Source organism: Acanthopagrus latus, chromosome 24 (genome assembly GCF_904848185.1).
Source record: "Acanthopagrus latus isolate v.2019 chromosome 24, fAcaLat1.1, whole genome shotgun sequence".
Taxonomy (NCBI): domain Eukaryota; kingdom Metazoa; phylum Chordata; class Actinopteri; order Spariformes; family Sparidae; genus Acanthopagrus; species Acanthopagrus latus.
The window spans coordinates 1,092,916-1,117,420 of record NC_051062.1 but is presented as its reverse complement, the minus strand read 5'-3'; the positions used below and the strand labels follow the sequence as shown (position 1 = coordinate 1,117,420).

General features: G+C 51.0%; 21 non-coding genes and 2 pseudogenes across 21 annotated transcripts; all 23 read left to right on the top strand.

Annotated features, from left to right (window-relative positions):
* Positions 1 to 93: 93 nt before the first annotated feature.
* On the top strand, positions 94 to 284 carry LOC119015680. Its single transcript, XR_005073433.1, has one exon. It is a non-coding gene; the product is annotated as a U2 spliceosomal RNA (small nuclear RNA).
* A 233-nt stretch (positions 285 to 517) lies between these two features.
* LOC119015725 lies at positions 518 to 634 on the top strand. Its single transcript, XR_005073473.1, has one exon. It is a non-coding gene; the product is annotated as a U5 spliceosomal RNA (small nuclear RNA).
* Positions 635 to 913: 279 nt separating this feature from the next.
* Positions 914 to 1,077, top strand: LOC119015766. Its single transcript, XR_005073513.1, has one exon. It is a non-coding gene; the product is annotated as a U1 spliceosomal RNA (small nuclear RNA).
* A 199-nt stretch (positions 1,078 to 1,276) lies between these two features.
* Positions 1,277 to 1,467, top strand: LOC119015679. Its single transcript, XR_005073432.1, has one exon. It is a non-coding gene; the product is annotated as a U2 spliceosomal RNA (small nuclear RNA).
* Positions 1,468 to 1,700: 233 nt separating this feature from the next.
* LOC119015724 lies at positions 1,701 to 1,817 on the top strand. Its single transcript, XR_005073472.1, has one exon. It is a non-coding gene; the product is annotated as a U5 spliceosomal RNA (small nuclear RNA).
* A 279-nt stretch (positions 1,818 to 2,096) lies between these two features.
* On the top strand, positions 2,097 to 2,260 carry LOC119015764. The gene has a single exon (XR_005073511.1). It is a non-coding gene; the product is annotated as a U1 spliceosomal RNA (small nuclear RNA).
* A 5,929-nt stretch (positions 2,261 to 8,189) lies between these two features.
* Positions 8,190 to 8,363, top strand: LOC119015715 (annotated as a pseudogene).
* Positions 8,364 to 8,596: 233 nt separating this feature from the next.
* LOC119015723 lies at positions 8,597 to 8,713 on the top strand. The gene has a single exon (XR_005073471.1). It is a non-coding gene; the product is annotated as a U5 spliceosomal RNA (small nuclear RNA).
* Positions 8,714 to 8,992: 279 nt separating this feature from the next.
* Positions 8,993 to 9,156, top strand: LOC119015763. The gene has a single exon (XR_005073510.1). It is a non-coding gene; the product is annotated as a U1 spliceosomal RNA (small nuclear RNA).
* A 199-nt stretch (positions 9,157 to 9,355) lies between these two features.
* Positions 9,356 to 9,546, top strand: LOC119015678. Its single transcript, XR_005073431.1, has one exon. It is a non-coding gene; the product is annotated as a U2 spliceosomal RNA (small nuclear RNA).
* Positions 9,547 to 9,779: 233 nt separating this feature from the next.
* LOC119015722 lies at positions 9,780 to 9,896 on the top strand. The gene has a single exon (XR_005073470.1). It is a non-coding gene; the product is annotated as a U5 spliceosomal RNA (small nuclear RNA).
* A 279-nt stretch (positions 9,897 to 10,175) lies between these two features.
* On the top strand, positions 10,176 to 10,339 carry LOC119015760. The gene has a single exon (XR_005073507.1). It is a non-coding gene; the product is annotated as a U1 spliceosomal RNA (small nuclear RNA).
* Positions 10,340 to 10,538: 199 nt separating this feature from the next.
* Positions 10,539 to 10,729, top strand: LOC119015709. Its single transcript, XR_005073462.1, has one exon. It is a non-coding gene; the product is annotated as a U2 spliceosomal RNA (small nuclear RNA).
* A 233-nt stretch (positions 10,730 to 10,962) lies between these two features.
* Positions 10,963 to 11,079, top strand: LOC119015721. The gene has a single exon (XR_005073469.1). It is a non-coding gene; the product is annotated as a U5 spliceosomal RNA (small nuclear RNA).
* Positions 11,080 to 11,358: 279 nt separating this feature from the next.
* LOC119015749 lies at positions 11,359 to 11,522 on the top strand. The gene has a single exon (XR_005073496.1). It is a non-coding gene; the product is annotated as a U1 spliceosomal RNA (small nuclear RNA).
* A 199-nt stretch (positions 11,523 to 11,721) lies between these two features.
* LOC119015677 lies at positions 11,722 to 11,912 on the top strand. The gene has a single exon (XR_005073430.1). It is a non-coding gene; the product is annotated as a U2 spliceosomal RNA (small nuclear RNA).
* Positions 11,913 to 12,145: 233 nt separating this feature from the next.
* Positions 12,146 to 12,259, top strand: LOC119015756. Its single transcript, XR_005073503.1, has one exon. It is a non-coding gene; the product is annotated as a U5 spliceosomal RNA (small nuclear RNA).
* Positions 12,260 to 12,541: 282 nt separating this feature from the next.
* LOC119015737 lies at positions 12,542 to 12,705 on the top strand. Its single transcript, XR_005073485.1, has one exon. It is a non-coding gene; the product is annotated as a U1 spliceosomal RNA (small nuclear RNA).
* Positions 12,706 to 18,624: 5,919 nt separating this feature from the next.
* Positions 18,625 to 18,798, top strand: LOC119015716 (annotated as a pseudogene).
* A 233-nt stretch (positions 18,799 to 19,031) lies between these two features.
* LOC119015720 lies at positions 19,032 to 19,148 on the top strand. Its single transcript, XR_005073468.1, has one exon. It is a non-coding gene; the product is annotated as a U5 spliceosomal RNA (small nuclear RNA).
* Positions 19,149 to 19,427: 279 nt separating this feature from the next.
* LOC119015726 lies at positions 19,428 to 19,591 on the top strand. Its single transcript, XR_005073474.1, has one exon. It is a non-coding gene; the product is annotated as a U1 spliceosomal RNA (small nuclear RNA).
* Positions 19,592 to 19,790: 199 nt separating this feature from the next.
* Positions 19,791 to 19,981, top strand: LOC119015804. Its single transcript, XR_005073545.1, has one exon. It is a non-coding gene; the product is annotated as a U2 spliceosomal RNA (small nuclear RNA).
* Positions 19,982 to 20,214: 233 nt separating this feature from the next.
* On the top strand, positions 20,215 to 20,331 carry LOC119015719. The gene has a single exon (XR_005073467.1). It is a non-coding gene; the product is annotated as a U5 spliceosomal RNA (small nuclear RNA).
* The last annotated feature ends 4,174 nt before the right edge of the window (positions 20,332 to 24,505 follow it).

The following is a 24,505-nucleotide window of genomic DNA, read 5'->3' as shown; positions in this document are numbered from 1 at the left end:
GGAGCCTCAAAGCACTGCGCAATGCGAAGGGCACACCACGACAGGTATGAACAGTGCCAGGAAGTGGGCTCTGGCAGCAGACGACTGGGGCTCATCGCTTCTCGGCCTTTTGGCTAAGATCAAGTGTAGTATCTGTTCTTATCAGTTTAATATCTGGTATGTCCTCTACACGGGGACGACGTATTAAATGGATTTTTAGCCTCGGGAGCTGAAGCAGGGGCTTGCTCCGTTCACTCCACGCATCGACCCGGTATTGCAGCGCCGCCGGGAACGGTGCACCCCTCTCCCGCCTCGTGGAAAATCAAGCGCCGTCGCGGCCCAAAAGTCCTTGAGTCTGGAAGCGCCCGACAAGCAGGCTTTCCTCCCTCCGAAAACCGCTCGCGCAGGGGTCCCGGGATGATGTGGGGATGGGCGTGGCCACGGATTACGGCGCACGTGGAGCCAAGACGAGGCTCACCATGCGAACGGTGCCCGGGACCACGGCGGTCTAGCCTGCTGTCGAGGAGAGGAGCTGCACTTACTCGGGTTTCTCTTCATCCCGCACAAGTCTTTCGCCTTTTACTAAAGACTTCCGTGGAGAGGAACACCCACGAGTTGAAGAGATTTTTGGCGGGCTTTGCCGTTTGGCTGAGCCTCGTGCGCGTGTGAAAATCAACCAAGCCCTCCTTGGGCGAGCTAGGGGCGGAGCCGCCAAGCAGAAGCAGCTCCCCTGCGCAACGTCTCTGGTTGCATTCACACTGGGCGGAGGCAGACTTTACACATTTGCGGCAACTTTTGGTGCCCAATGAGGAGGAGGAGGATGAGAAAAATTGCCAAAGGCATCCGACTCTGCCGTGACCAACACCCTCATAGGCACCGTCAGCCAGGGGGCTGAGCCTGGGAATGGCCACCCTGTGTCAGACTCTTCCAACTCATACTTACCTGGCAGGGGAGACACCATGATCAAGAAGGTGGTTCACCCAGGGCGAGGCTCGGCCATTGCACTCCGGTCGTGCTGACCCCTGCGAATTCCCCAAATGTGGGAATCTCGACTGCATAATTTGTGGTAGTGGGGGGCTGCGTTCGCGCTCTCCCCCGACATCAAGGTCGACGGCAAACACTCGACGAGTGCTCCTCTCCCGCGCTGTCCGCAGGGGACGTGCGGCGATTGATCAAGAAGCCGGTTCACCCGGGCTGCCTGGGAGGAGCCTCAAAGCACTGCGCAATGCGAAGGGCACACCACGACAGGTATGAACAGTGCCAGGAAGTGGGCTCTGGCAGCAGACGACTGGGGCTCATCGCTTCTCGGCCTTTTGGCTAAGATCAAGTGTAGTATCTGTTCTTATCAGTTTAATATCTGGTATGTCCTCTACACGGGGACGACGTATTAAATGGATTTTTAGCCTCGGGAGCTGAAGCAGGGGCTTGCTCCGTTCACTCCACGCATCGACCCGGTATTGCAGCGCCGCCGGGAACGGTGCACCCCTCTCCCGCCTCGTGGAAAATCAAGCGCCGTCGCGGCCCAAAAGTCCTTGAGTCTGGAAGCGCCCGACAAGCAGGCTTTCCTCCCTCCGAAAACCGCTCGCGCAGGGGTCCCGGGATGATGTGGGGATGGGCGTGGCCACGGATTACGGCGCACGTGGAGCCAAGACGAGGCTCACCATGCGAACGGTGCCCGGGACCACGGCGGTCTAGCCTGCTGTCGAGGAGAGGAGCTGCACTTACTCGGGTTTCTCTTCATCCCGCACAAGTCTTTCGCCTTTTACTAAAGACTTCCGTGGAGAGGAACACCCACGAGTTGAAGAGATTTTTGGCGGGCTTTGCCGTTTGGCTGAGCCTCGTGCGCGTGTGAAAATCAACCAAGCCCTCCTTGGGCGAGCTAGGGGCGGAGCCGCCAAGCAGAAGCAGCTCCCCTGCGCAACGTCTCTGGTTGCATTCACACTGGGCGGAGGCAGACTTTACACATTTGCGGCAACTTTTGGTGCCCAATGAGGAGGAGGAGGATGAGAAAAATTGCCAAAGGCATCCGACTCTGCCGTGACCAACACCCTCATAGGCACCGTCAGCCAGGGGGCTGAGCCTGGGAATGGCCACCCTGTGTCAGACTCTTCCAACTCATACTTACCTGGCAGGGGAGACACCATGATCAAGAAGGTGGTTCACCCAGGGCGAGGCTCGGCCATTGCACTCCGGTCGTGCTGACCCCTGCGAATTCCCCAAATGTGGGAATCTCGACTGCATAATTTGTGGTAGTGGGGGGCTGCGTTCGCGCTCTCCCCCGACATCAAGGTCGACGGCAAACACTCGACGAGTGCTCCTCTCCCGCGCTGTCCGCAGGGGACGTGCGGCGATTGATCAAGAAGCCGGTTCACCCGGGCTGCCTGGGAGGAGCCTCAAAGCACTGCGCAATGCGAAGGGCACACCACGACAGGTATGAACAGTGCCAGGAAGTGGGCTCTGGCAGCAGACGACTGGGGCTCATCGCTTCTCGGCCTTTTGGCTAAGACAGTGATCACTCCCTGTTAGCAGGATTATTTCCTCTCTGTGGGAATTGTCCTATCTACTTTGGGAGATATTGCTTTGTATTGTACTTTGCTTCATTTTGCACATTTGTTATTGTTTGGTTGTTGTTTTTCTTGCATATTTGCACAGTATTTATTTGCTTTTAGACACACTTGAGGCCATTCAGGGTAGGTAATCTTTTAGTTTTCTTATTCTTAACTGGTTTCTCGTGTTTATTTAGTGGTTTTAACCTTAATTTATTGTATTTATTTCTTTTATTGTAGAAGTGTGGTGTCTCCAGCCATGTCGGCTGCCCGTGCCGGCATGCGGAGGCACCACAGTGTGAGATTTCTTTTCAAAGAAAAGGATGGTAAGCTCCTGGAGATGTCCAGACTGGACTTCTCCAGGAAACTCATTCAGAAGGCCCTTGGCTTTTCCCCCAAGGAGCTAAATTGTGTTCTGACTCTGCCCTTCAACAAAGGCTTTGATATCAGTTTTGTTACTGCAGCTGTGTTACAAGACTTTTGGCAACGTTTTGAAAAGGTTAAGACCCAGTTTTCGGCATTCAGTGTGGAGAAACTGACTGACAACTCCCTGAAAGTGGTTGTTGTTAGAATGTTCAATGAAATGGTGAATGCTGAAGATATCTGTATGTGGCTGGGTAGATATTGCACTGTGAAGGGCCAGGCTACCAAGGTGAGAGATGAAGACGGCATCTGGAACTGTGCCTGGAGGGTCCCCATCCAGCAATGGCAGGACCCTCAGGGGTACCAGGGCCTGAGGCATCTCCCATCCATGGTAGTCCTTGGTGAGAACAGGGGCTACATTCACTACCAGGGCATGCCCAAGCTCTGCCGCAAGTGTGGCGAGCATGGACACCTGGCAGAAGCTTGCCAAAACACAGTTTGCGGTAAATGTAGAGAAATTGGGCATTCCTTTGAAGAATGTCCCAATGGCAGAAAGTGCAATCTCTGTGGAGAATCAAATCACCTTTTCAGAGATTGCCCAATGTCTTTTGCCAACAAATTGAAAGCCAAGAGAAAGCAAGAAAGTGAAATCGAAAAAGAAAATAGCCCACAGGAAAATGGCCGAAAAGTAACAGTCGAGGTGCTAATTGAAGAGGAGGGGCTGGGAAATTCAAATCTCCCACCAAAATCCGTGGTTGGTGGAGAGGAGCCCGGTGAGGTGGGACAAGGGGAGGAGCCTGGCTCCAACTCAGCAGAGGGCGCTGCTGAGGGAGATAGAGAAAGCCAGGCAGCAGGTGGAGCTGGACAAGAATCAACTGTGTCAGGCCTAAGCGCCACTGATTCCACGGCCAGCCTGATCACAGTTGATGACGAACAAGAACAAGCAGGGTCCAGCGACACCTCCCTCCCCAATGCCCAGCCCAACCTCAAGAGAACTGCATCTGAACTGTCCAGCTCCGAGGCTAATGCAGCCTCAGAGAAGAAGGGAAGGGCCGAGCTCGTCTCATACAGCTCCCCTGTGGAGCAGCTCGGAGCCTTCCCTTCCAGTTCACCCAATCAGTGCTCATTTCTTGGTATAGCACTACAGTCAACTCCTTTGGAAAAGCGTGCAGACATTGCGTTCCGGAGAAAAGAATCTCAGGCCTCACCCCCCGATTGCATGGGGATAGTGAAGTGAGATCCTTTTACATTTCTCAAAGTCTGGTATTTTTTTTAACACTAGCCTTTTAACTAAATCGTAATATGTCATACTTGTTGTTTTTACCAACCATACTCATGACCCTCAACATCTCCACCCTAAATGTGAGAAGTGTGAGGTCGGGAGTTAGAGCCCAGACTGTTTTATCCGCCCTAAGTTCTTTTAAGTCAGATGTGTTTTTATTGCAAGAATGTAGCCTGCCCTTTTTAAACAGTTACAGAAAATGGGAAACAAAGTGGCCTTTCGGCCAATCCACCTGGAGCGGCTCAAACCAAAATAAAGCAGACGGCGTAGCCATTTTAATTAAAAACCCTCTAGTAGTGGTGAAGGGCAGCACTGTGGTGAGAGACGGACGGGCAGTTTTAGCACACTTGACGTACATGGGGCAGGATTTTAACCTACTGAACATATACGGTTTTAACGACAAAAACGACAGGTACGACCTTTTAAAAGAAATGCAGTCCCACATGCTAGGCAGGGTTCCTTTAGTGGTGGGAGGGGATTTTAATTGTGTATTATGCAGAGAAGACAGGCGGGGAGCAGGGGATGATTTTAAAGTAGACAAAACATCGGTTTTATTGCAAAACATCTGTAAGGATTTTAGGCTACAAGACTGTTTTAAAATCATGCATCCCAGAGAGGAGGGCTTCACCTGGTTTAGTGGTGATGGCACCAAAGCTTCTCGCATCGACTATATCTTTACACGGGACTGCCCACCAACTGATGCTAGATTGACCCCTGTTTTCTTTTCCGACCACGCTATGCTTTCATGCACCCTGACACTCTCTTCGGGTGCGACTGTAGGAAGTGGTCTGTGGAAGCTAAACTGCTCCCTGTTAGAAGATGGGGAGATAGCTAGACAATACAGGGAGCAGTATAGCCAATGGCAGACCCTTCAAGACTTTTTCCTCTCAAGTGCACACTGGTGGGAGTGGGTGAAAACAAAGACAAAAGACTTTTTTAGGCAGGCAGCAAGCAAGAAGAAAGCAAAAGAAAAACGACGCATGTTGGGACTGCAGAAAAGACTGCAGAGATATTTTAAACTAGCAAACCAGGGCTTTGATTTTAACGAAGATGTTTTAAAAGTCAAAAAGGAAATGTTGGAACTAGAGGATATAAAGAGTCGAGGTATCATTTTAAGAAGCAAGGAGAGAGAAATTGAAGAAGGGGAAAAATGCACACGCTACTTCTTTAAGAAAATAATTAGCAAAAGAAGGGTTTTAACAAAGTTGAAAAAAGAAGATGGCCTGCTTACTGCTAACACAAAAGAACTAATTGAAACAGTGGAAACCTTTTACAGTAAATTATATGGAGAAAAAGAAATAGAAAATGAAATCACAGAGCAGGTTTTAAAACATGTTGATAAAACAGTGGAGGATAGTGTGCTTTTAACCCAAGATTTTACCCTTTTAGAGCTGGAAAAGTGCTTGAAAAATTTTAAGAAGGGGAAGTCCCCAGGCCACGATGGACTTCCCCTGGAATTTTATCTGATCTTTTGGGACATCCTTGCAAACGACCTACTGACCCTTTTTAACGACTTTGACCAGCTAGACCTGTTACCGGAAAGTTTTAGAGTAGGGATAGTCACTTTAATTCACAAAAAAGACGAACAGACTGACCTGAAAAACTGGAGACCGATAACGCTTTTAAATGCTGACTGCAAACTTTTTAGCAAACTTTTAGCGACACGCTTAACTCGGGTTTTAGGGGAGGTGATCCACCCGGATCAAGCCTGTGCCATCCCGGGGAGGCGGATCACCGACAGCCTCGTACTGATCAGAGACACCATCTGTTACGCGAGAGACAGAGATATTCGGCTTGTATTGCTAAATTTAGACTTCGAAAAAGCCTTTGATCGGGTCTCGCACCAGTACCTATTTCAAGTACTGCAAAAAATGGGGTTACCTCAGAGGGTCATAGCGTGGGTGGGGTTGCTCTACCAGAGTACTAAGAGCAGAATCCTGGTAAATGGGAAACTCACCAAGGCAGTGAATATATGCTGCGGTGTCCGTCAGGGTTGTCCGTTATCTGCCCTCCTCTATGTCTTATGCGTAGAGCCATTGGCACAGATCTTGAGAAGGGACAAATGGATCAATGGGGTGTCGATTCCGGGGAGCGGGGGTATGGTCACTAAATGCCTTTTATACATGGACGACGTTAACATTTTATGCACAGACCTTTTATCTGTTAACAGGACCATGGACTTGACGGACTGGTACGGACGGGCCTCTGGAGCCAGACTGAACCGCGACAAGACCCAAGCAAAGTTTTACGGACCGTGGACAGCGACCGAGACCACAGGACTCCCTCTGACTGTGACACAGACTGACATAAAAGTACTCGGGGTAAAATTCGACGAGGAAGGGGGAGGGAGGAACAATTGGCCTGACGTGATAGGGAAAGTTAGGAAGAGACTGGGATACTGGAGGCAAAGGGGACTGACGACTGAAGGCAAGGTTTTAATCATCAAAGCTGTGATTTTACCCTTGTTTTTACTCATCAGTGCTGTTTTTACCCTGCCTCGTAGAGTGCTTTTAGATCTGGATCGAGCCATTTTTTACTTCCTGTGGGGGTCCAAGTGGGAGCGAGTGACAAGGAAAGAAATGAAGAAGCCAAAATCGAAAGGAGGAAGAGACGTGCCGGACTTCCATTTGTTTTTATCCAGCAAATACATCACATTGCATCTCGCTTACGCCACAGCCCCATCCAGAGATCACAAAACATCTGCCATGGCACGATTCTGGATGGGGTCTTACCTCAGAACGCTCAAGTTTTTACCCACCGACCTCCGAGTACCCGTGTCTTTTAAACTGCCTACGTCCTACGATTTTATACGCAAGTTTTTAATAGATTTTAAATTGGAACAGGAGGAGCTGACACTTTTAACCAACCACCGCTCTCTTCTCTCTCTTGTGCAGGAGCGGGAGCCAGTGAGTCCAGTGCGTGGGCTCGCATTTGGCGAGCCCACAACGGTATGGCACAATGTCAACCATCCCGTTCTCCCCAACAGACTACGGGACCTGTCCTGGATGGTCGCTCACGAGGTCCTCCCGGTCAGGACCGTTATGCACTCCCGGGGCATGTCACCAACCGCCACCTGCCCCCGGCCGGGTTGTGGCGCGCCCGAGTCGGTGAGGCACTTGCTCTGGGAGTGCAGAGCTGCTGTCGACTTGTGGGCAATGGCCGGCTCCCAGCAATTCCCGTACTTGCCAGCGGGGGAGGTCCTAGATGCACAGCTCGTGCTCTACGGGGTGAGCCGGAAAAAAAGAACAAAAGAAGAATTCTCCCAGCTCTGGCTCACCCTGGCCGCCGTAAAAGACGCCATATGGACCTCCAGAAACCTGCTGGCAAGACAGCGCATGCAGATCCCCCCCGTGGCTACGATCCGAATGGCCGCAGCGACGGTTCAGGCAGCCGTCGCTGCAGGCGGCAGGCCTAGGACGTAGCCACAAGAAGACTCGCCTCTGCGCCTATTCGGAGGTGGGAGCCGGAGCCACACAGGAAAGGTCAAGGCAGCGGCGGCCTGACCCTCCGCAAAAAATAAGGAGCAAGAGGTGGAGGGCCTCCTCTGAGTGCCACCAGCGGCTCCCTGGGGCCTGATGGGAGAGCGGGATGAGTTCCCTTGACAGGGACTCATCCCGCTCCTTCACAAGAAAGACCAGAGAGTTTTTTTTTTTTTTTTTTTTTTTTTTTTAAACTTATTTTTAACGCCCTCCCTGTTAAAGGACATGCTCATGGACTCACACACTCACATTAATTTAACACAATGGACCTTTTAATAACACAGAGAGCGCTTTCTTTTAACATGTCTTGTTCATTTTGAAGAGATTACATGTGCTTTTTTTTTTATTTTTTTTTTTTTTTTTTTTTTTTTTTTTTTTTATCTTTAAATTCCTTTTAGTGTATCTTGAAGTTGTTTTATTATGAATGTTCCTTACAGATGAAAATATATATGTATTGCTACCAAGACATGTTGATTTTGCTTACCTTTTAAGTGCTTTAAAAAAAGAAAAACATGTTTATCAAATGATTATTGTGTCAATAAATCTTTTCGTAAGAAAAAATCTGTTCTTATCAGTTTAATATCTGGTATGTCCTCTACACGGGGACGACGTATTAAATGGATTTTTAGCCTCGGGAGCTGAAGCAGGGGCTTGCTCCGTTCACTCCACGCATCGACCCGGTATTGCAGCGCCGCCGGGAACGGTGCACCCCTCTCCCGCCTCGTGGAAAATCAAGCGCCGTCGCGGCCCAAAAGTCCTTGAGTCTGGAAGCGCCCGACAAGCAGGCTTTCCTCCCTCCGAAAACCGCTCGCGCAGGGGTCCCGGGATGATGTGGGGATGGGCGTGGCCACGGATTACGGCGCACGTGGAGCCAAGACGAGGCTCACCATGCGAACGGTGCCCGGGACCACGGCGGTCTAGCCTGCTGTCGAGGAGAGGAGCTGCACTTACTCGGGTTTCTCTTCATCCCGCACAAGTCTTTCGCCTTTTACTAAAGACTTCCGTGGAGAGGAACACCCACGAGTTGAAGAGATTTTTGGCGGGCTTTGCCGTTTGGCTGAGCCTCGTGCGCGTGTGAAAATCAACCAAGCCCTCCTTGGGCGAGCTAGGGGCGGAGCCGCCAAGCAGAAGCAGCTCCCCTGCGCAACGTCTCTGGTTGCATTCACACTGGGCGGAGGCAGACTTTACACATTTGCGGCAACTTTTGGTGCCCAATGAGGAGGAGGAGGATGAGAAAAATTGCCAAAGGCATCCGACTCTGCCGTGACCAACACCCTCATAGGCACCGTCAGCCAGGGGGCTGAGCCTGGGAATGGCCACCCTGTGTCAGACTCTTCCAACTCATACTTACCTGGCAGGGGAGACACCATGATCAAGAAGGTGGTTCACCCAGGGCGAGGCTCGGCCATTGCACTCCGGTCGTGCTGACCCCTGCGAATTCCCCAAATGTGGGAATCTCGACTGCATAATTTGTGGTAGTGGGGGGCTGCGTTCGCGCTCTCCCCCGACATCAAGGTCGACGGCAAACACTCGACGAGTGCTCCTCTCCCGCGCTGTCCGCAGGGGACGTGCGGCGATTGATCAAGAAGCCGGTTCACCCGGGCTGCCTGGGAGGAGCCTCAAAGCACTGCGCAATGCGAAGGGCACACCACGACAGGTATGAACAGTGCCAGGAAGTGGGCTCTGGCAGCAGACGACTGGGGCTCATCGCTTCTCGGCCTTTTGGCTAAGATCAAGTGTAGTATCTGTTCTTATCAGTTTAATATCTGGTATGTCCTCTACACGGGGACGACGTATTAAATGGATTTTTAGCCTCGGGAGCTGAAGCAGGGGCTTGCTCCGTTCACTCCACGCATCGACCCGGTATTGCAGCGCCGCCGGGAACGGTGCACCCCTCTCCCGCCTCGTGGAAAATCAAGCGCCGTCGCGGCCCAAAAGTCCTTGAGTCTGGAAGCGCCCGACAAGCAGGCTTTCCTCCCTCCGAAAACCGCTCGCGCAGGGGTCCCGGGATGATGTGGGGATGGGCGTGGCCACGGATTACGGCGCACGTGGAGCCAAGACGAGGCTCACCATGCGAACGGTGCCCGGGACCACGGCGGTCTAGCCTGCTGTCGAGGAGAGGAGCTGCACTTACTCGGGTTTCTCTTCATCCCGCACAAGTCTTTCGCCTTTTACTAAAGACTTCCGTGGAGAGGAACACCCACGAGTTGAAGAGATTTTTGGCGGGCTTTGCCGTTTGGCTGAGCCTCGTGCGCGTGTGAAAATCAACCAAGCCCTCCTTGGGCGAGCTAGGGGCGGAGCCGCCAAGCAGAAGCAGCTCCCCTGCGCAACGTCTCTGGTTGCATTCACACTGGGCGGAGGCAGACTTTACACATTTGCGGCAACTTTTGGTGCCCAATGAGGAGGAGGAGGATGAGAAAAATTGCCAAAGGCATCCGACTCTGCCGTGACCAACACCCTCATAGGCACCGTCAGCCAGGGGGCTGAGCCTGGGAATGGCCACCCTGTGTCAGACTCTTCCAACTCATACTTACCTGGCAGGGGAGACACCATGATCAAGAAGGTGGTTCACCCAGGGCGAGGCTCGGCCATTGCACTCCGGTCGTGCTGACCCCTGCGAATTCCCCAAATGTGGGAATCTCGACTGCATAATTTGTGGTAGTGGGGGGCTGCGTTCGCGCTCTCCCCCGACATCAAGGTCGACGGCAAACACTCGACGAGTGCTCCTCTCCCGCGCTGTCCGCAGGGGACGCGCGGCGATTGATCAAGAAGCCGGTTCACCCGGGCTGCCTGGGAGGAGCCTCAAAGCACTGCGCAATGCGAAGGGCACACCACGACAGGTATGAACAGTGCCAGGAAGTGGGCTCTGGCAGCAGACGACTGGGGCTCATCGCTTCTCGGCCTTTTGGCTAAGATCAAGTGTAGTATCTGTTCTTATCAGTTTAATATCTGGTATGTCCTCTACACGGGGACGACGTATTAAATGGATTTTTAGCCTCGGGAGCTGAAGCAGGGGCTTGCTCCGTTCACTCCACGCATCGGCCCGGTATTGCAGCGCCGCCGGGAACGGTGCACCCCTCTCCCGCCTCGTGGAAAATCAAGCGCCGTCGCGGCCCAAAAGTCCTTGAGTCTGGAAGCGCCCGACAAGCAGGCTTTCCTCCCTCCGAAAACCGCTCGCGCAGGGGTCCCGGGATGATGTGGGGATGGGCGTGGCCACGGATTACGGCGCACGTGGAGCCAAGACGAGGCTCACCATGCGAACGGTGCCCGGGACCACGGCGGTCTAGCCTGCTGTCGAGGAGAGGAGCTGCACTTACTCGGGTTTCTCTTCATCCCGCACAAGTCTTTCGCCTTTTACTAAAGACTTCCGTGGAGAGGAACACCCACGAGTTGAAGAGATTTTTGGCGGGCTTTGCCGTTTGGCTGAGCCTCGTGCGCGTGTGAAAATCAACCAAGCCCTCCTTGGGCGAGCTAGGGGCGGAGCCGCCAAGCAGAAGCAGCTCCCCTGCGCAACGTCTCTGGTTGCATTCACACTGGGCGGAGGCAGACTTTACACATTTGCGGCAACTTTTGGTGCCCAATGAGGAGGAGGAGGATGAGAAAAATTGCCAAAGGCATCCGACTCTGCCGTGACCAACACCCTCATAGGCACCGTCAGCCAGGGGGCTGAGCCTGGGAATGGCCACCCTGTGTCAGACTCTTCCAACTCATACTTACCTGGCAGGGGAGACACCATGATCAAGAAGGTGGTTCACCCAGGGCGAGGCTCGGCCATTGCACTCCGGTCGTGCTGACCCCTGCGAATTCCCCAAATGTGGGAATCTCGACTGCATAATTTGTGGTAGTGGGGGGCTGCGTTCGCGCTCTCCCCCGACATCAAGGTCGACGGCAAACACTCGACGAGTGCTCCTCTCCCGCGCTGTCCGCAGGGGACGCGCGGCGATTGATCAAGAAGCCGGTTCACCCGGGCTGCCTGGGAGGAGCCTCAAAGCACTGCGCAATGCGAAGGGCACACCACGACAGGTATGAACAGTGCCAGGAAGTGGGCTCTGGCAGCAGACGACTGGGGCTCATCGCTTCTCGGCCTTTTGGCTAAGATCAAGTGTAGTATCTGTTCTTATCAGTTTAATATCTGGTATGTCCTCTACACGGGGACGACGTATTAAATGGATTTTTAGCCTCGGGAGCTGAAGCAGGGGCTTGCTCCGTTCACTCCACGCATCGACCCGGTATTGCAGCGCCGCCGGGAACGGTGCACCCCTCTCCCGCCTCGTGGAAAATCAAGCGCCGTCGCGGCCCAAAAGTCCTTGAGTCTGGAAGCGCCCGACAAGCAGGCTTTCCTCCCTCCGAAAACCGCTCGCGCAGGGGTCCCGGGATGATGTGGGGATGGGCGTGGCCACGGATTACGGCGCACGTGGAGCCAAGACGAGGCTCACCATGCGAACGGTGCCCGGGACCACGGCGGTCTAGCCTGCTGTCGAGGAGAGGAGCTGCACTTACTCGGGTTTCTCTTCATCCCGCACAAGTCTTTCGCCTTTTACTAAAGACTTCCGTGGAGAGGAACACCCACGAGTTGAAGAGATTTTTGGCGGGCTTTGCCGTTTGGCTCAGCCTCGTGCGCGTGTGAAAATCAACCAAGCCCTCCTTGGGCGAGCTAGGGGCGGAGCCGCCAAGCAGAAGCAGCTCCCCTGCGCAACGTCTCTGGTTGCATTCACACTGGGCGGAGGCAGACTTTACACATTTGCGGCAACTTTTGGTGCCCAATGAGGAGGAGGAGGATGAGAAAAATTGCCAAAGGCATCCGACTCTGCCGTGACCAACACCCTCATAGGCACCGTCAGCCAGGGGGCTGAGCCTGGGAATGGCCACCCTGTGTCAGACTCTTCCAACTCATACTTACCTGGCAGGGGAGACACCATGATCAAGAAGGTGGTTCACCCAGGGCGAGGCTCGGCCATTGCACTCCGGTCGTGCTGACCCCTGCGAATTCCCCAAATGTGGGAATCTCGACTGCATAATTTGTGGTAGTGGGGGGCTGCGTTCGCGCTCTCCCCCGACATCAAGGTCGACGGCAAACACTCGACGAGTGCTCCTCTCCCGCGCTGTCCGCAGGGGACGTGCGGCGATTGATCAAGAAGCCGGTTCACCCGGGCTGCCTGGGAGGAGCCTCAAAGCACTGCGCAATGCGAAGGGCACACCACGACAGGTATGAACAGTGCCAGGAAGTGGGCTCTTGCAGCAGACGACTGGGGCTCATCGCTTCTCGGCCTTTTGGCTAAGACAGTGATCACTCCCTGTTAGCAGGATTATTTCCTCTCTGTGGGAATTGTCCTATCTACTTTGGGAGATATTGCTTTGTATTGTACTTTGCTTCATTTTGCACATTTGTTATTGTTTGGTTGTTGTTTTTCTTGCATATTTGCACAGTATTTATTTGCTTTTAGACACACTTGAGGCCATTCAGGGTAGGTAATCTTTTAGTTTTCTTATTCTTGACTGGTTTCTCCTGTTTATTTAGTGGCTTTAACTTTAATTTATTGTATTTATTTCTTTTATTGTAGAAGTGTGGTGTCTCCAGCCATGTCGGCTGCCCGTGCCGGCATGCGGAGGCACCACAGTGTGAGATTTCTTTTCAAAGAAAAGGATGGTAAGCTCCTGGAGATGTCCAGACTGGACTTCTCCAGGAAACTCATTCAGAAGGCCCTTGGCTTTTCCCCCAAGGAGCTAAATTGTGTTCTGACTCTGCCCTTCAACAAAGGCTTTGATATCAGTTTTGTTACTGCAGCTGTGTTACAAGACTTTTGGCAACGTTTTGAAAAGGTTAAGACCCAGTTTTCGGCATTCAGTGTGGAGAAACTGACTGACAACTCCCTGAAAGTGGTTGTTGTTAGAATGTTCAATGAAATGGTGAATGCTGAAGATATCTGTATGTGGCTGGGTAGATATTGCACTGTGAAGGGCCAGGCTACCAAGGTGAGAGATGAAGACGGCATCTGGAACTGTGCCTGGAGGGTCCCCATCCAGCAATGGCAGGACCCTCAGGGGTACCAGGGCCCGAGGCATCTCCCATCCATGGTAGTCCTTGGTGAGAACAGGGGCTACATTCACTACCAGGGCATGCCCAAGCTCTGCCGCAAGTGTGGCGAGCATGGACACCTGGCAGAAGCTTGCCAAAACACAGTTTGCGGTAAATGTAGAGAAATTGGGCATTCCTTTGAAGAATGTCCCAATGGCAGAAAGTGCAATCTCTGTGGAGAATCAAATCACCTTTTCAGAGATTGCCCAATGTCTTTTGCCAACAAATTGAAAGCCAAGAGAAAGCAAGAAAGTGAAATCGAAAAAGAAAATAGCCCACAGGAAAATGGCCGAAAAGTAACAGTCGAGGTGCTAATTGAAGAGGAGGGGCTGGGAAATTCAAATCTCCCACCAAAATCCGTGGTTGGTGGAGAGGAGCCCGGTGAGGTGGGACAAGGGGAGGAGCCTGGCTCCAACTCAGCAGAGGGCGCTGCTGAGGGAGATAGAGAAAGCCAGGCAGCAGGTGGAGCTGGACAAGAATCAACTGTGTCAGGCCTAAGCGCCACTGATTCCACGGCCAGCCTGATCACAGTTGATGACGAACAAGAACAAGCAGGGTCCAGCGACACCTCCCTCCCCAATGCCCAGCCCAACCTCAAGAGAACTGCATCTGAACTGTCCAGCTCCGAGGCTAATGCAGCCTCAGAGAAGAAGGGAAGGGCCGAGCTCGTCTCATACAGCTCCCCTGTGGAGCAGCTCGGAGCCTTCCCTTCCAGTTCACCCAATCAGTGCTCATTTCTTGGTATAGCACTACAGTCAACTCCTTTGGAAAAGCGTGCAGACATTGCGTTCCGGAGAAAAGAATCTCAGGCCTCACCCCCCGATTGCATGGGGATAGTGAAGTGAGATCCTTTTACATTTCTCAAAGTCTGGTATTTTTTAACACTAGCCTTTTAACTAAATCGTAATATGTCATACTTGTTGTTTTTACCAACCATACTCATGACCCTCAACATCTCCACCCTAAATGTGAGAAGTGTGAGGTCGGGAGTTAGAGCCCAGACTGTTTTATCCGCCCTAAGTTCTTTTAAGTCAGATGTGTTTTTATTGCAAGAATGTAGCCTGCCCTTTTTAAACAGTTACAGAAAATGGGAAACAAAGTGGCCTTTCGGCCAATCCACCTGGAGCGGCTCAAACCAAAATAAAGCAGACGGCGTAGCCATTTTAATTAAAAACCCTCTAGTAGTGGTGAAGGGCAGCACTGTGGTGAGAGACGGACGGGCAGTTTTAGCACACTTGACGTACATGGGGCAGGATTTTAACCTACTGAACATATACGGTTTTAACGACAAAAACGACAGGTACGACCTTTTAAAAGAAATGCAGTCCCACATGCTAGGCAGGGTTCCTTTAGTGGTGGGAGGGGATTTTAATTGTGTATTATGCAGAGAAGACAGGCGGGGAGCAGGGGATGATTTTAAAGTAGACAAAACATCGGTTTTATTGCAAAACATCTGTAAGGATTTTAGGCTACAAGACTGTTTTAAAATCATGCATCCCAGAGAGGAGGGCTTCACCTGGTTTAGTGGTGATGGCACCAAAGCTTCTCGCATCGACTATATCTTTACACGGGACTGCCCACCAACTGATGCTAGATTGACCCCTGTTTTCTTTTCCGACCACGCTATGCTTTCATGCACCCTGACACTCTCTTCGGGCGCGACTGTAGGAAGTGGTCTGTGGAAGCTAAACTGCTCCCTGTTAGAAGATGGGGAGATAGCTAGACAATACAGGGAGCAGTATAGCCAATGGCAGACCCTTCAAGACTTTTTCCTCTCAAGTGCACACTGGTGGGAGTGGGTGAAAACAAAGACAAAAGACTTTTTTAGGCAGGCAGCAAGCAACAAGAAAGCAAAAGAAAAACGACGCATGTTGGGACTGCAGAAAAGACTGCAGAGATATTTTAAACTAGCAAACCAGGGCTTTGATTTTAACGAAGATGTTTTAAAAGTCAAAAAGGAAATGTTGGAACTAGAGGATATAAAGAGTCGAGGTATCATTTTAAGAAGCAAGGAGAGAGAAATTGAAGAAGGGGAAAAATGCACACGCTACTTCTTTAAGAAAATAATTAGCAAAAGAAGGGTTTTAACAAAGTTGAAAAAAGAAGATGGCCTGCTTACTGCTAACACAAAAGAACTAATTGAAACAGTGGAAACCTTTTACAGTAAATTATATGGAGAAAAAGAAATAGAAAATGAAATCACAGAGCAGGTTTTAAAACATGTTGATAAAACAGTGGAGGATAGTGTGCTTTTAACCCAAGATTTTACCCTTTTAGAGCTGGAAAAGTGCTTGAAAAATTTTAAGAAGGGGAAGTCCCCAGGCCACGATGGACTTCCCCTGGAATTTTATCTGATCTTTTGGGACATCCTTGCAAACGACCTACTGACCCTTTTTAACGACTTTGACCAGCTAGACCTGTTACCGGAAAGTTTTAGAGTAGGGATAGTCACTTTAATTCACAAAAAAGACGAACAGACTGACCTGAAAAACTGGAGACCGATAACGCTTTTAAATGCTGACTGCAAACTTTTTAGCAAACTTTTAGCGACACGCTTAACTCGGGTTTTAGGGGAGGTGATCCACCCGGATCAAGCCTGTGCCATCCCGGGGAGGCGGATCACCGACAGCCTCGTACTGATCAGAGACACCATCTGTTACGCGAGAGACAGAGATATTCGGCTTGTATTGCTAAATTTAGACTTCGAAAAAGCCTTTGATCGGGTCTCGCACCAGTACCTATTTCAAGTACTGCAAAAAATGGGGTTACCTCAGAGGGTCATAGCGTGGGTGGGGTTGCTCTACCAGAGTACTAAGAGCAGAATCCTGGTAAATGGGAAACTCACCAAGGCAGTGAATATATGCTGCGGTGTCCGTCAGGGTTGTCCGTTATCTGCCCTCCTCTATGTCTTATGCGTAGAGCCATTGGCACAGATCTTGAGAAGGGACAAATGGATCAATGGGGTGTCGATTCCGGGGAGCGGGGGTATGGTCACTAAATGCCTTTTATACATGGACGACGTTAACATTGTATGCACAGACCTTTTATCTGTTAACAGGACCATGGACTTGACGGACTGGTACGGACGGGCCTCTGGAGCCAGACTGAACCGCGACAAGACCCAAGCAAAGTTTTACGGACCGTGGACAGCGACCGAGACCACAGGACTCCCTCTGACTGTGACACAGACTGACATAAAAGTACTCGGGGTAAAATTCGACGAGGAAGGGGGAGGGAGGAACAATTGGCCTGACGTGATAGGGAAAGTTAGGAAGAGACTGGGATACTGGAGGCAAAGGGGACTGACGACTGAAGGCAAGGTTTTAATCATCAAAGCTGTGATTTTACCCTTGTTTTTACTCATCAGTGCTGTTTTTACCCTGCCTCGTAGAGTGCTTTTAGATCTGGATCGAGCCATTTTTTACTTCCTGTGGGGGTCCAAGTGGGAGCGAGTGACAAGGAAAGAAATGAAGAAGCCAAAATCGAAAGGAGGAAGAGACGTGCCGGACTTCCATTTGTTTTTATCCAGCAAATACATCACATTGCATCTCGCTTACGCCACAGCCCCATCCAGAGATCACAAAACATCTGCCATGGCACGATTCTGGATGGGGTCTTACCTCAGAACGCTCAAGTTTTTACCCACCGACCTCCGAGTACCCGTGTCTTTTAAACTGCCTACGTCCTACGATTTTATACGCAAGTTTTTAATAGATTTTAAATTGGAACAGGAGGAGCTGACACTTTTAACCAACCACCGCTCTCTTCTCTCTCTTGTGCAGGAGCGGGAGCCAGTGAGTCCAGTGCGTGGGCTCGCATTTGGCGAGCCCACAACGGTATGGCACAATGTCAACCATCCCGTTCTCCCCAACAGACTACGGGACCTGTCCTGGATGGTCGCTCACGAGGTCCTCCCGGTCAGGACCGTTATGCACTCCCGGGGCATGTCACCAACCGCCACCTGCCCCCGGCCGGGTTGTGGCGCGCCCGAGTCGGTGAGGCACTTGCTCTGGGAGTGCAGAGCTGCTGTCGACTTGTGGGCAATGGCCGGCTCCCAGCAATTCCCGTACTTGCCAGCGGGGGAGGTCCTAGATGCACAGCTCGTGCTCTACGGGGTGAGCCGGAAAAAAAGAACAAAAGAAGAATTCTCCCAGCTCTGGCTCACCCTGGCCGCCGTAAAAGACGCCATATGGACCTCCAGAAACCTGCTGGCAAGACAGCGCATGCAGATCCCCCCCGTGGCTACGATCCGAATGGCCGCAGCGACGGTTCAGGCAGCTGTCGCTGCAGGCGGCAGGCCTAGGACGTAGCCACAAGAAGACTCGCCTCTGCGCCTATTCGGAGGTGGGAGCCGGAGCCACACAGGAAAGGTCAAGGCAGCGGCGGCCTGACCCTCCGCAAAAAATAAGGAGCAAGAGGTGGAGGGCCTCCTCTGAGTGCCACCAGCGGCTCCCTGGGGCCTGATGGGAGAGCGGGATGAGTTCCCTTGACAGGGACTCATCCCGCTCCTTCACAAGAAAGACCAGAGAGTTTTTTTTTTTTTTTTTTTTTTTTTTTTTTTTTTTTTTTTTTTTTGTTAACGCCCTCACTGTTAAAGGACATGCTCATGGACTCACACACTCACATTAATTTAACACAATGGACCTTTTAATAACACAGAGAGCGCTTTCTTTTAACATGTCTTGTTCATTTTGAAGAGATTACATGTGCTTTTTTTTTTTTTTTTTTTTTTTTTTTTATCTTTAAATTCCTTTTAGTGTATCTTGAAGTTGTTTTATTATGAATGTTCCTTACAGATGAAAATATATATGTATTGCTACCAAGACATGTTGATTTTGCTTACTTTTTAAGTGCTTTAAAAAAAGAAAAACATGTTTATCAAATGATTATTGTGTCAATAAATCTTTTCGTAAGAAAAAATCTGTTCTTATCAGTTTAATATCTGGTATGTCCTCTACACGGGGACGACGTATTAAATGGATTTTTAGCCTCGGGAGCTGAAGCAGGGGCTTGTTCCGTTCACTCCACGCATCGACCCGGTATTGCAGCGCCGCCGGGAACGGTGCACCCCTCTCCCGCCTCGTGGAAAATCAAGCGCCGTCGCGGCCCAAAAGTCCTTGAGTCTGGAAGCGCCCGACAAGCAGGCTTTCCTCCCTCCGAAAACCGCTCGCGCAGGGGTCCCGGGATGATGTGGGGATGGGCGTGGCCACGGATTACGGCGCACGTGGAGCCAAGATGAGGCTCACCATGCGAACGGTGCCCGGGACCACGGCGGTCTAGCCTGCTGTCGAGGAGAGGAGCTGCACTTACTCGGGTTTCTCTTCATCCCGCACAAGTCTTTCGCCTTTTACTAAAGACTTCCGTGGAGAGGAACACCCACGAGTTGAAGAGATTTTTGGCGGGCTTTGCCGTTTGGCTGAGCCTCGTGCGCGTGTGAAAATCAACCAAGCCCTCCTTGGGCGAGCTAGGGGCGGAGCCGCCAAGCAGAAGCAGCTCCCCTGCGCAACGTCTCTGGTTGCATTCACACTGGGCGGAGGCAGACTTTACACATTTGCGGCAACTTTTGGTGCCCAATGAGGAGGAGGAGGATGAGAAAAATTGCCAAAGGCATCCGACTCTGCCGTGACCAACACCCTCATAGGCACCGTCAGCCAGGGGGCTGAGCCTGGGAATGGCCACCCTGTGTCAGACTCTTCCAACTCATACTTACCTGGCAGGGGAGACACCATGATCAAGAAGGTGGTTCACCCAGGGCGAGGCTCGGCCATTGCACTCCGGTCGTGCTGACCCCTGCGAATTCCCCAAATGTGGGAATCTCGACTGCATAATTTGTGGTAGTGGGGGGCTGCGTTCGCGCTCTCCCCCGACATCAAGGTCGACGGCAAACACTCGACGAGTGCTCCTCTCCCGCGCTGTCCGCAGGGGACGTGCGGCGATTGATCAAGAAGCCGGTTCACCCGGGCTGCCTGGGAGGAGCCTCAAAGCACTGCGCAATGCGAAGGGCACACCACGACAGGTATGAACAGTGCCAGGAAGTGGGCTCTGGCAGCAGACGACTGGGGCTCATCGCTTCTCGGCCTTTTGGCTAAGATCAAGTGTAGTATCTGTTCTTATCAGTTTAATATCTGGTATGTCCTCTACACGGGGACGACGTATTAAATGGATTTTTAGCCTCGGGAGCTGAAGCAGGGGCTTGCTCCGTTCACTCCACGCATCGACCCGGTATTGCAGCGCCGCCGGGAACGGTGCACCCCTCTCCCGCCTCGTGGAAAATCAAGCGCCGTCGCGGCCCAAAAGTCCTTGAGTCTGGAAGCGCCCGACAAGCAGGCTTTCCTCCCTCCGAAAACCGCTCGCGCAGGGGTCCCGGGATGATGTGGGGATGGGCGTGGCCACGGATTACGCCGCACGTGGAGCCAAGACGAGGCTCACCATGCGAACGGTGCCCGGGACCACGGCGGTCTAGCCTGCTGTCGAGGAGAGGAGCTGCACTTACTCGGGTTTCTCTTCATCCCGCACAAGTCTTTCGCCTTTTACTAAAGACTTCCGTGGAGAGGAACACCCACGAGTTGAAGAGATTTTTGGCGGGCTTTGCCGTTTGGCTGAGCCTCGTGCGTGTGTGAAAATCAACCAAGCCCTCCTTGGGCGAGCTAGGGGCGGAGCCGCCAAGCAGAAGCAGCTCCCCTGCGCAACGTCTCTGGTTGCATTCACACTGGGCGGAGGCAGACTTTACACATTTGCGGCAACTTTTGGTGCCCAATGAGGAGGAGGAGGATGAGAAAAATTGCCAAAGGCATCCGACTCTGCCGTGACCAACACCCTCATAGGCACCGTCAGCCAGGGGGCTGAGCCTGGGAATGGACTCCCTCTCTCTAAATTCTGGTATCAGCCCTGGTTGGTCGTGTTGGCTTTTGCCCTTTGTTTTGGAAGCATCGTTTGACATCTTCTATGAAATGGCTTCAACTGGTTCCCGCAGGAATGAAGTTTGTTTTGAGCTAGATGAAGACTTGGAAATGGACCGACTACAGTTCAGCCGGAATGTCGTTCAGAAAGAGCTTTGATTCACTCCTGCGCAACTTGATTACGTCTTCGCCCTGCCTGGAAAGAAGACTGGAGCGTTTCCTACAAAAAAAGGACAACAACCCAAGGCTTGACAAAGTGCGTCTCATCCCTCTTTCTGAGAGAGAACCCAAAACTGTCACAGTTATGTTTTCATAGAAAGTAACAACTGAAGACATTTGCACATGGTTGTCTTTCCATCACTCTATCTTGCGAAGCATGGAGCGAAGAGACGAAGGTGGCATAGGAACTGAAGCTAGACGTTTCTATGTGCAGCTGAGGAGAGAGGAGGCTTCTGGAAGACTTCAACACTTGCCTTCCACCATCCAGCTGGGTCCAATTAGGGGCCATGTTTTCTATGCTGGACAACCAAAAACCTGCAGGAAATGTGGCTCGTTATCCCACCTGGCAGCAAATTGTGATGCCACCACCTGCAGAAACTGCAAGAGTACTGCTCATAATACAAAAGACTGTAACCAACCAATGAGATGCAATCTTTGTGGCTCAACCACCCATACATTCAGAGGGTGCCCTCAGTCAAATGCCAACCGAACCAGACTTAGCAATCTTTCATCTGACCACCCTAACCCTCCACTAATAGAAGAAACAGAAGAACAGCCTGATTCACAGGAGCAGGACAAAGATTTGATTGAACTAGGAGCTGACAACCAGAAACAACCAGATCCTGGTGACCAGCAGCTTCAGAGTTCTGGGGTCCAAGATCAACCAGAAGTTAATGGTGATGAAGAGCAGCAGGGACCCATCCACCCATTGGACCATCCAAATTCTAGTCGTGAGAAGACTACATCAACCAATTCTAAGGAAAAAAGAAAAAAAAAAAAAAAAAGGGTCCTCTGGCACTGTAGACCATCCAGCCTTGCAGGATTATGCAAACAATAGGCAGGAACCCTTGGGAACTGGCCTCCAAAAACAACTAGCCCAATCAACCCCGGAATGCCTAGACATGCAGCACCCCCAAAACGGCCTGCCAAGTGGGCACCGAGTGCAGACCCCGATAGAGATTGCTCCCGTTTCATCGGAGGACTGCAGAGATCTCCTAGACCTCATGTTTGCAGAATTGTCATCTCCTGTGAACGCAACCGTGGCCTCTCTGGTGGCCAACCATCTTGCGGACGGTGAAGGGGAGGTGCCCCCTTCTTTTCCCCTCCCCCACGACCTTCCCCTGGAGTGTACACCATCTCAAAAGCGCTCCAAAGAACCATCAGGCGACTCCTCTATGAACAGCCCGGACCAAAAAGTATGGCCTGACCCCTCGTCCATCTCTTCCCCTTTCCTGGACCCCCAGTGCTTGTCTGCTTTCTCCATGACGACCCAAATGAACAGTGGCGTAGAGGGGACAGGAGGCAACCGACGCACCCAAAAAAAAAAAAAAAAGAAAAAGGGTAAATCCCCTCCAACGGCTTGAAACTTTAGTCTAGATCCCTGACTCTCTCTTCTATCAAATTGTAATGTCATCCCTAAAAATTGTCACCATTAATACTAGAGGCCTCAATGATCCCATAAAGTGCCAGGCAGTTTTTAGTTTTTTACACAGAAGTGGGGGAGACATACTCCTCCTTCAGGAGTGCAACATTGGATACAAAGACAATTACAAACTGTATGAAGACAGATGGAAATATGGGCAGTCAGTGTGGTCGGGGGACAATAAAAACAGAGCCTCCGGTGTGGCAATACTTTTTAACAACCAACTTTTCAATATTCAGAGGGTTGAAAGGGTGATAGATGGTAGAGTGTTACTGGTAGATGTAGAGGGAAAAGGAGCTAAATTTAGAATCATAAATATCTATTGCCCCACTGAAACTCAAGACCGCATAACAATGTTGCAGGCCATCCAAACCCTAACTCACTGTGGAAAGGAAGTTATCGTTGGTGGTGACTTTAACTGTATTTTGGACGTAGCAGATAGGAGATCTACTTCTTCAGTGAAATTAGATGCTAGTTCTCACCTACTTTTGAACATCATCAAAGACTGTAAACTTGTAGATGCATACAGATTGAGAAACCCCTCTACTCCAGGGTATACTTGGACTAATGGTAGAACCTTCTCCAGAATAGACTTCTTGTTCACCACTCCAGGAGTCATACCGCTTGACTGTACAACGGAAGCAGTCCCCTTCTCAGACCATCACAAAGTTGACTGCTCGCTAGAAATCCGTGGCTCATACAAGCGTGGTCCAGGCACCTGGAAACTTAACACAAGTTTACTTGAAAACCCAGAAGTGGTGAAAAGATGTAGGGAAAAACTTGGTATACCCTGCAGCCTTTGTTTAATTCCTTAGGAGACTGGTGGGAGGATGTTAAAAGTAAAACAAGAAATTTCCTCCTGGCTGAAGGTAAAAAAGCAGCTGTAAAGAAACGAGCCCTCCTGAAGAGACTGCAAGCTAGGTTGCAACGCTACTATCTCCTCTTACTCTCTGGTTTTGAGGTGTTTGAGGACATAGCTAAACTGAAGAAATATATGAGCAAGCTGCATGATGAAAAGAGCAGAAGGACGCTCACAAGGAGTAGAGTAAAACACCTAGAAGAAAATGAAAAGTGTACCCGATATTTCTTTAATAAACTGGTCAAATCTAGGCACTGTATCGAAGGTGTGGTAGATAGAGATGGAAAAGTGGAAAATGATCCCAATGATGTACTCAATATTATCAAGACCTTTTATAGCAACCTTTATGAAGACAAAGCCATATCTGAACACTCAGTGAACTTTTTTCTATCACATTTAACCCATCCATCCATCCATCATCTGTACACATTATATGTACGCCGCTTAATCCTCTGCAGGGTCGCGGGGGGGCCGGAGCCTATCCCAGCTGACTTAGGGCGAAGGCAGGGGACACCCTGGACAGGTCGCCAGTCTATCGCAGGGCTCACATATAACCACAAAACTAAATAATATAGACAAGGAATTTTTTGAGAGAGACTTGACAACCAATGAGTTAACTAAAGCTATGCTGAGCATGCAGAGTAATAAATCTCCTGGTCTGGATGGTTTACCCAAAGAGTTTTACAACACATTCTCGGAACAACTCAAAGATCCTTTGCTGCAAGTGTTCAAAGAAAGTTTCCATAGAGGTGTACTGCCCCCATCGTTGAGAGCAGGCTCTATCTCCCTTGTCATTACTTTGCCCTAGATTGGAGAACACCAGATGTGTGGCAACACTCTGTTTGGACGCCAAGCTATCTGAAGTCTGTTTCAATAAAGACTGCTCTAGCATTCCACCCAGCCTTGCCTTCTTCTTCAGCCTTCTTTTATCAACATACTACACGCCGACACCTTTGAGGAAGACAGCCCAGAAACTACAGTACTGTACCGTGATGTCCAGTGCCACTGCGCTCTGCTTTCTTTGTTTTGTAGAAAGTCGATCTTGCAGATACCTGCGGCTGGGTGCAAGTGGCGGCTGAGTGGGGGGGCAGCTGCGGCGACGAGGATTGGTGTGAGCGATGGCTGAATGGGGAGTGTGAAATGATCCAACCTTTGCTTCAGTTTCCTGGTCCCTGCCAAAGATGGTGTGACCAGATACTGCACTTGTGGTCGAGCAGTATAGGGTCTCTCATCTGGCAGCTCTGCTGCTGGTGGTTGACTAGTGCTGGCAACACTCTGGCGATGGCGGAGGACTGACAAACATTGATCAGTGCCATTTGTGGCTGACAAAGCTTCCTGTCTCCTGATGAACTCTGCAACGCACTTAGAATTCACCTTCAG